Raw genomic sequence first — 8,024 nt, 5'->3', positions numbered from 1 at the left:
ACTGAGGCTTAACATAAGATCTTATTCAGAAGGGAATACAGGATGGGATATAGGAGCAGCAGAAGAGCACATGCTTCCTTGATCTTTAGAGTTTAGAGATGCGAATTAAGATAAATTTATTTCCTGGCTTCCTTGTTGCCCACAATTGTATAGAGCAACAGGAGGAGAAACCCATAAAAGTATGTGCATCATTTTCTGGCTATAAACAGCCCAATGTTCTTCTTTACCTTTCTCACTGGCCTGCTGATGACCAGATGGCACAACCTGTTCCAGAGAGATACATCTCTCTTCCAGGAAGTTGTTCTTACAGGAAATACATACATTTAACTTAATTCTGCAATAGAAAACTACAACCTTCTCTGAAATTCTCTTAAAATAAATCAGAAGGGTAGGGGAGCAGGACAGGCTGGCAGAAAACAGAGGAAAAGAGATGATTATATTTATAAAATGGCCCAATGCTAAACCATATATGTTATCCATATGGTTTTGTAAACTCTGTATTTTTATTCTAACTTTATAATTAGTAAGGTAAAAATCTACAGCCCTTCAATTTTCCTGAGGCTACTTGTCTGTTAGAGTTGGGGTTCACACTGACTCCATAGCTTTTTCCATTTGCTTTGAAGTCTGGAGAAAGGTGTTTGGTGGTGGTGGTGGGGGGGGGGTCAACTTCTAGCACTTTCCCACACCTATGGGAGGATTATGTCACTGCTTCATACATAACATCAATTTAAATATGAAGGGCATGCTGTTCACTGAAAGAATTAGGGACAAAACTAGATGACTTCTTCAAATGTACTCTAAGCTTCTAATTCCATGAAAGGCATGATAATTACCATGTCAGTAATTTAAGCATATTCTAATTTTAGATGCAAAAAATATGGCTTTTTCAGTATATTTCATAAAAGTTTTACTATTGAAAACTCAACTTGTGGAAACTAGCATATTCAGATTGAGGCAAAAATAAATCATCATTGGCTGACATGGGCTCTATGCATTTCATTACCTTAGTACTTGATCTATTTACTTGTTGCTGTGCTAAGCAATCCAACTCTCTTGTCAACATCGTGGGGAAAGAATAATATGTCCCAGCAGTTGTGTGTGTCTATGTGTGTTTGAGATAGAAGATGGAGGTAAGAACTGAAACAGACTTGGAGAGAAGCCTGTCTTCCCAGAAAGAATGAAGAACTATCTGATTCTTGACCATGAAATTTCCCTCCAGACAAGGAGAGCATTTAAACTCTGAAATCATACAAGGTTGCAAGAAACTTGCCTGGATAACAGCCAATGATATGGGGGTGAGACAATCTCTAAGACATTAAGTCAGAGCAAAAATATTCTTTTCACGGAAGAACAGGAAAGAAAGAAAATCAGATGGTCTGGTTTCAATACATGGTAAGATGGTCTTCAGATATATAGATATATATATATTGTTGAGGGGGAAGGTGATATAGGAGATTTAGGTTTAAGATAAAGATCTATTACTGACAGGGAATTTAAAGGTAAATCTCTTTAAAATAAAAAGATGAAGCATACATTATTGTAAGGTAAATGCTGAGCTAAGCATAAATAATGCCTGGGGTTTTATTCCAAAGATTTTTTAAAGAATAGCCATTTTGTACATTATGAACACATTCTAATAAAGGCTATTTGTCAAAAGTCCTCGGTTTATCCATTGTAATACTCTTTAAGTAAACTTGCTCTTTATTATTTGTATCTAAGTTGAATAGACGTGAGTATGAGATCGTTTAAATAAACTCTTGAGTTGTTGATCAAAGAAAATTATTTAATGGCATCACACTGAATGTGTAATGTCACCTTCCAATAGGAAAGTAATTTTAAGACCAGACTTTAGTCAGAAATTCTGTCATTTCTCCAGTGGAGGATAGTAAAATACTGTCCTCTTTTTGTTATTGACAAAAATTATATATATTTAGAGTATATTGTGGAGAAAAGGGAACCCTCATTTGTTGCTGCTGGTAACATAAACTGGTATAGCCATTATAAAAAACAGTATGGAGGCTCCTCAAAAAATAAGAATAGAGTTACCATATGACCCAGCATCCCCTCTTCTGGGTACCTAGCTGAAAATTTTGAAAACATGTATTTGCAAAGATATATGCACCTCTATGTTCATTAAAGCATTATTCACAGTAGCCAAGACATGGAAACAACCAAAGTGTCCTTAGATAAATGACTGGATAAAGATGTGGTATATATATTCAGTGTAATGCCTCTCAGCTATAAGAAAGATGAAATATTGCCATTTGTGACAACATGGATGGATCCTGAGAATATAATGCTAAGTGAAATAAGTCAGACAGAAAATGTGAGGAACCATATGATTTCACTCATATTTGGGATATAAAACTGAAAGCAACAAATGAACACACAAAAAAACAAACAAAACTCATAGACACAGACGACAGTATGGTGGTTACCAAAGGGAAGGGGACTGGGGGTAGTAAAGGGTGAAGGGGGTCAAATATATGGTGATGGAAGAATATTTTACTTTGGGTGGTGGGCAAACAATACAATATACGGATAATGTATCATAGAATTGAAACCTATGTAATCTTATTAACCAATGTTGCCCCAATAAATTTAATTTTTAAAATAGATAAAAATAAGTGTATATATTTGATATCCACATACACAATGAAATAATTACCATATTTTAGCTAATTAACATATCTTCTCCTCACATACCTTTTAATAAATTTCCAGTATTCAATACAGTATTATTAACAACAATCCTCATATTGTACAGGCATACCTCTTTTTATTGTGCTTTGTTTTATTAAATTTCTCAGATGCCACATTTTTTACAAATGAAGGTTTGTAGCAACCCTGCATCTAGCAAGTCTATCAATGTCACATTTCCAACAAGCTCAGAGGATGGTTAGTATTTTTAGCAATTTTAATTTTTTTTTATAAAACTGCATCTTCTTTATTTTCCATACTTTAATTTCAGAACAAAATGTGAGAAGGAAAGGCTTGAGGCTCTTCTGGTAAACTGTCTTAGGCAAAGACAGGAGAGTAAAAAAAACTCTATAGGCATTAGCAGAGGAAACCAGGTGGGCCAGGGCCACTCAGGGCTGATGGGGGAACCATGAAGATACTATACAGAGGACACAGATCTGCAGGTAGAAGCTCTTAATCTCCTTCTTCCATGCGAGAGGCATCCTCATCACCCTCAGTGGGTAGGGGGTCTGATCAGAAACGGCAGCACTGGGTTCTTCTGCTGTCACTTCGCCTTCATCAGTGCCTAGGTCTAGCTTGATTATGCAGTAGATGTGGTTGGTGTGGGCCTGGGGATCCTCAAGTGAGAAGCCAGAAGAGAGCAGCACAGTTTCAAACAGCAACATCACAAGGTCCTTGACAGCCTTGTCATTATTGTCTGCCTCTGCCTTTTGCTGCAGAGTCTCCACAACAGGGATGGTCAGGGCTGATCTCCGTGCGTTTTTTGCCATTATGTAGCCCATTGCAGAGTAATACCGAAGTGCCTGGGCTTTCATGATACACTCCATGTTAGGTGTCCAGCCGCAGGTGCTAGTGACAATGTAGCAGGGTGAAAACCTAAGTTTATTAGTGATTGTCACCTCTCAAGCTTCTTATCCTAGATTTCTTTCATGAGTTTGCAGAGGTTCTCAAACTTAGCCTCTCTCTTCCATTTTCTTCTTCCCCTCTTCATCCTCAGGTAGCCCCAGGCCCTACTTGGTAACTGAGAATAAGCTCTTCCCATCAAACTTCTAGAACTGCTGCACACAGCACTCACTGATAGGCTCCACCATATATTCTACCTCAGAGTCCCACTACCACACTCACTCCACAAAAGTGAGTTGACAACTGGCTCTTTGCTCTCACCAGTGATGTAACTGATGGACTTCTGGGTCTCCTTCATGTGAGAGACATATTCCAAAAAAGAAGTCACTTCATCTCTAGACTGGAGGTGTGATAGCGCAGAAGCTCAGAAAGTTGTCGCTGATGAGTAGAGTCCTTAAGGATTCCAAGCTTTAAGTTTTTAGAAAATGCCTCATATATAGTTTTCCTTGTCTTCCACCAACTCCAGAGAAGACCTCAAGGCACTTCTTAACAATGTTTTTATGAGTAACCTTAGAGATTCTGCTCTGCTGGAGATGGTCAGGGACAGGTTCTCAGAGTCAATTAGACCACAGATGAAATTGAGATACTCTGGTATCAACTCATTCCAGCTGTCCACGATGAACACATGGCAGACCGAGAGTTAGATGTGGTTCTTCTTTCTGTTCTCAAAGAGGTCAAAGGGAGCCCAACAGGATAAATAGCAATGCCCTTAATTCCCACTGACCTTCTACAAAGGAGTGCTTGCCTCCAAGTGGTCTTCCCAGTCATTGGTAAGGCCCTTAGAGAGCTCTCCATATTCCTCCTGAGTGATGTCATCAGGGTTTCTGGTCCAAATGGACTTGGTCTTGTTCACTTCTTCTTGATCAATATATTTTTCCTTAATCGTCATTTTCTTTTTCTTATCCTTAGCACTGTCATCCTTCTTGTCTGAGCCCATGTCTTCAATTTTGGGTTTCTCCCCCTCATCTTTATATTCCTCTTCTTTCTCCCTTCCTCTTCCTCTGCTTTGTCATCACTGATTTATTTCTCTTGTTCCTTCTCCAAATAAAGGGTGATGGGATAACCTATAAACTGTGAGTGCTTCTGCCCCAATTCTTTGACCTCCCTCCCCACTCAGTACTCTGTCTGGTCTTATTTAAGGTGGAGGATCACTTTGGTGCTCTGGCCGCGGTCAGCTCACACAGTGAAGGAACCCCCAGCAGAAGACTCACAGGCATATTGCTCATCATCACTGTGCTTTGTGATCACGACCACTTTCTCTGCCACCAGGTAGGCAGAATAAAAGCCAACACCAAATTGTCCAGTCATGGAGATGCCTGCACCAGCCTGAAAAGCCTCCAAAAATGCTTTTGTACCAGGCTTGGCAGTGGTTCCCAGATTATTTATGAGATTGGCTTTGGTTATGCCAATGCCTGTGTCCACCAGAGTCAGGGTGCATTCCTGGGGCTTGGGGATGATGCCAAATTTCAGCTCTTTACCATTGTCCAACTTGTCAGTGTCAGTCCGGCTCTCATAGTGTATCAGAAGCGCTAATGATCAACTCCCAAATGAAAATTTCCTTATTAGAGTCGAAGGTATTAATGATGAGAGACATGAGTTGGGCAATTTCTGCCTCAAAGGCAAAAGCCTCCCCCTCTTCCTCTCCATGGTGCATTTCCTCATGAATGTATTGTGAAGGTGAAGACATGCAAGTACTAGGGAGCAGGGTGGGCAGGGACTGTGTTCAGCTCACACACTGTGCAAGCAGCGAGCACGGGAGTGACTCTGTACATTGTTTTTTTAGACACACTGCCATTGCACACTTAACAGTCAATAATATAGTATAAACATAACTTTTACATGCACTGGGAAATCAAAAAAATGTGTGACTCACTGTATTGTGACATTTGCTTTATTGTGGTGGTCTGAAACTGTACTCACAATATCTCTGAGGGATGCCTGCATATTAGATCTCTAGACATATTCATCCTATATGAATGTAAGTTTGTACCCTCTGACCAACATCTCTCCATTTACCTCACCTCCCTGCCCTGGGGATCATGTTTTACTTTTTGCTTCTTTGTATTTAACTTTTTTAGATTCCACATATAAGTGAGATTATGTAGCTGTTTTCCTTTCTGTGTCGAACTTATTTCACTTAGCATAACCTTCTCCAGGTTTATCCATGTTGGTGCAAATTGCAGAATCTTCTTTTTAAGGCTGAATAATATTCCACGGTGATATATACTTACACATACACACAACCTCACAATTTCTTTACTCATTTACCTGCTGATAGATACTTAGGTTGTTTACACATCTTGGCTATTGTGTATAATTCCAAAATGAACATGGGAGTGTAGGCATCTCCTTAAAGTACTGTTTTCACTTCCTTTGGTTATATACCCAGCAGAGGGATTACTGGATCATATGATAGTTCTATTTTTAGTTTTATACTCTTTATCACAGCTGGAGCAGAATATAAAGGAAACATAAAAGAATTTGGAGAACAGGGAGGGACAATAAGAAATAGCATCTCATGAATAAGATGAGGAAACTATTTCAGAAGTAATAATTTATAGTGGGCATTTTGCAAAGCCCATTTGAGAGATGTAAATTTCCTTCCAACAAAGAACTAATAAAAGTCTGAGAACGTGAATAGAGAGTGACCATATTTTTTTTATACAAAAGAATGGCATTTTTGCATAAAACTCCGTGATGTAAATACAGTTTACAAATATGCAAGGGACTCAGCAGAATCTGAAAGGAAGGAAAACGATTAGGGCCAGAACTGAACAAAGAAAATCCTTGAAACCACATTAGTTAACTCACTTTATATTGGAGAAAAACTGGAAACTTATACTCTGAACTCATTATAAAACATATATTGTTCATGTTATACAACCACGTTTGCAATGACTAAACAGGAAACAATTTATAGCCATCATTCCATAGTTTGGACTCTTTCCTAAGATACCTTTGGTTAATTTCACAAAGATCCAAAGCAAAGATGACACTTGTATTCTAAAGGCTAACAAAGTCCGGAAAAACAGCATCTAACTCTGTCAGGTAAGACAACTGTGACCAGAACAGGCAAGGAACATAAGGATTCTTCCTAAGTTCACATGGTAAACAAGGCTTATTTCTGCCAGAATTCAAACAAAGCACATTTGAAAAGATGGAAAATAGAGTATAAGACCTTTGCCTTAGAGGTTCTTTGATAAACCAAGAAAGGAGTGGACAAATGTCATTTAAGCATTTTTCCTGATCACTTATCTATATTTCATCTGAAAGCTCACAATTCCTTTTTTCCTTTAGGCATTTCTTATCTATCTTAACCTTTCCTCCCCATGTCCCTCTTCTATTCGTCAAAATCTTCCTTTCATGTTGATTCAAACTAATGCAAGGAGAAGCTTGAAGCACTGATGTGTATGGACAAAAGACTAGTTGCTGACATTATTATGATTCTACTTTTTAAAAAGCTTATGTTCTACTTACAGAGCACAATAAAATACCTCCTCTGCACCTCATAGGAATCATTTCAATTTTTTCTAACTTCTTGTCAAAGGTAGCCTGTTATATACTAGAAAATATGTTGTATTTTTAAGCAGTATGGAGAAAAACAAACGGCAAGTGATTTCTAGTAAGAAAGATACTTTATGTGGTTGGTAAAATTTAGTAAGAAGGGACTTTGTAGAGGAGGTAGTCTGAGCGATCGCTCCTGAGTAATGATACAAATTTAACATGAAGAGATATTATAAGGTATTTGGCAGGGGTTTGGGAGGTGGGGTGAGGAAGGGCTGTTAGGCAAACTGGTGCAAATGCTCAAGAATGGGATTCTGGAGAAACAAGCGGGCGGTGAAGGTAGCAGCTGCACCCGCCGCCTCCCCCAACCGCATCAAAACCACAACTAAAATACAGAACCACCGTCACTCAGGGCCTCCTGAGATCGGGCTGATCGGAAGCCCCACAACCAGGGAGCTGAAGGAGCATCGAGAGCGGGAGGAGGGGCGGAGACGCGGGCGGATCGGGGCTGAATCGGAGACGCGCCGAGAGCCCAACCTGGGAGGACATCTCCGGGTGGAGGTTTCCCAGAGGAGTGAGGGGTCCCAGCCCCACAGCAGGCCCCCAGCCCAGGGCTCCAGGGCCAGGAAGAGAAGCCCCCACAACTCCGGGCTGTGAAACCAGTGGGACTGTCCCTGAGGGTCGCGGAGGCTGCGGGAGCCCCAGCAGCTCCTCCTAAAGGGCCCGGCACGGACTCACTCGGACGCTCCCCCTGAGCCCAGCGCCGGGCAGTGGCCTGAAAGGACCTGGGACACTCCGGGAGGAACTAACCTGCCTGAGATCTGGGCAAGAGGTGGAGGGCGGCTTCCTCCAGGCAGAGGGGCTGGCGGAGGCCATGGCTCCTTTGGCGAGTCCTCCCCGCACACAGCCGGCAGGCA

The 8,024-nt window shown here is 40.6% G+C and overlaps 1 pseudogene across 1 annotated transcript; it reads right to left on the bottom strand.

Moving 5' to 3' along the window:
• Window positions 1-3,153: 3,153 nt before the first annotated feature.
• On the bottom strand, window positions 3,154-5,290 carry LOC308564975 (heat shock protein HSP 90-beta pseudogene; annotated as a pseudogene). The gene has a single exon. The product of its transcript is annotated as a heat shock protein HSP 90-beta pseudogene (transcript).
• Between the last annotated feature and the right edge of the window lie 2,734 nt (window positions 5,291-8,024).

This window comes from Miniopterus schreibersii (genome assembly GCF_964146895.1).
Source record: "Miniopterus schreibersii genome assembly, chromosome: 12".
Lineage (NCBI taxonomy): Eukaryota > Metazoa > Chordata > Mammalia > Chiroptera > Miniopteridae > Miniopterus > Miniopterus schreibersii.
The sequence above is the reverse complement of the archived record's forward strand: the minus strand, read 5'-3'. Positions and strand labels throughout refer to the sequence as shown.